The following is a 1,999-nucleotide window of genomic DNA, read 5'->3' as shown; positions in this document are numbered from 1 at the left end:
TTATCTTAGAATGGAAGCAAGCATGATTGAATGAGAAACAGTAGTAATTGCATTAATCCATCAAGACACAGCAGAGCTCCTCACCTCCAACCATGGGGTTTAGAGACTCATGCTGTAAAAGGTACAATGAGAAATGTGTAAAGTGTCATGAGGTACAGATACAATGTCAAATGATCCTATTAATAGTAAACTAGTATCCTAGGGTGTACAGAAATGAGTAAATGACGTAAAAATCCACTTCTGGGTCCACTTGGTGTGTGCTTGGGCTGAGCAGTGAAGCATTTTCGTGTAGAGACCTTTTCTGGGGTTAAACGCCATCTCTTAATCCAGTTTGGGCGTTTAACTCCAAGTTTTATGCCAGTTCCAGCGTTAAACGCTGGAATTTCTGAGGCTGATTTGCCACGCCGGTTTGGGCCATCAAATCTTGGGCAAAGTATGGACTATCATATATTGCTGGAAAGCCCAGGATGTCTACTTTCCAACGCCGTTGAGAGCGCGCCAATTGGGCTTCCGTAGCTCCAGAAAATCCACTTCGAGTGCAGGGAGGTCAGAATCCAACAGCATCTGCAGTCCTTTTTGGTCTCGGAATCAGATTTTTGCTCAGGACCCTCAATTTCAGCCAGAAAATACCTGAAATCACAGAAAAATACACAAACTCATAGTAAAGTCCAGAAAAGTAAATTTTAGCTAAAAACTAATAAAAATATACTAAAAACTAACTAGATTATACTAAAAACATACTAAAAACAATGCCAAAAAGCATACAAATTATCCGCTCATCACTTATGCCTGATCCCTCTATATACATCATGAAATATGTTTCTTAATGCAGCAATATCAGAAGCATATTGATCTGCAGAAACGTTTGCTCCAACTCCACTCCCACACAATTCATTACCTGCACAAGCAAGAAGGAATTCATTTAAACTATTAATTCTATCAAGAGAGACATGTTATTTTTGTTTCGCAAAAAGAACTTGAAAGACTTGCAATGTTTGTGTTAGAAACTAAATGTGAAATCCTGCTATGTGGCAAAGATAATGAGTCTTAAAACCACCATTTTTTAATTTTAGTCTTATTGAATCAATTACACTGATGCTTGCTACTTTGGCATATATGTAATCAGGGAGCATACACTTACCAAATTCCCAACCAGCAATGCTGTAATTCTTTCTTACAGTATAACAGATAAAAGATTCGGCATTGGAAAAGTTCCACGGTCCAACTGCAGAACCACATTGTAATGTTCTTCCAGCAAGAACATTCAATCCAAAGATAACCTTAGCCCTGAAATATACCTATCATTAATGTTAAACTTTCTTTTTTTCCCCCTTAAAATAAGTTTCCTCTCTTCTCTACTTCATTTCTCCACCATTCATCCCAACTCCCTATCAGATTTTAAAGTAAGTAAAGGGTCTAAGAAATCAAATGCTGGTAGACGGATCCTAGTTATGGAGCCTACAAACAGTATCCTATATAATTCTGAGTACTTAGATTTACACTAAATTAGCTATCATAAATAATGATATGGCTATAACAAATTAGTACACACCTGTTCGTATTTTCCCAAATTCTCTTTGTCACCAGTGTTTCCCTTCATAAACAAGGGGAATCAAAATTAGAAAAGCAAACAAACCAGAGTAAAAGATATGTTTTCGTAACAGCAGACGCCAAATGAGAAACCTTAGCTGACAAAACAAGAAGGGGAGAGGCTGACAAAACCTTCATCTATTGTAAACATAAAACCATTAGAAAAATTGAACGATCCATCATTGAAAATCTAATGTAATTTAAAAAGGGGAGAGGCTGCATAGCACCAACATAATAACTTACAGCAAATAAGGTAAGAATGTAAGCCCCGGCAGCTACTCCCATGCACATTACTGCACTAAGACTTCAGACAAAAAGAATGTTGGGGTTAGATTGCCTTCTCAAAACGAACAACTGCCAATATTCAAAGCCTAATGGAAATTGGTGTAAACTAATTTTCTTTATGTCA

The 1,999-nt window shown here is 37.1% G+C and overlaps 1 pseudogene; it reads right to left on the bottom strand.

Annotated features, from left to right (window-relative positions):
- LOC107469946 (heparanase-like protein 3) overlaps nt 1-1,728 on the bottom strand; it is a 23,340-nt pseudogene extending 21,612 nt beyond the window's left edge.
- Nucleotides 1,729-1,999: the final 271 nt, after the last annotated feature.

The sequence above is a fragment of the Arachis duranensis genome, chromosome 10 (genome assembly GCF_000817695.3).
Source record: "Arachis duranensis cultivar V14167 chromosome 10, aradu.V14167.gnm2.J7QH, whole genome shotgun sequence".
In the NCBI taxonomy this organism is placed as follows: domain Eukaryota; kingdom Viridiplantae; phylum Streptophyta; class Magnoliopsida; order Fabales; family Fabaceae; genus Arachis; species Arachis duranensis.
Note: the sequence above shows the minus strand (reverse complement) of the source record. Positions and strands in the feature narration are given on the sequence as shown.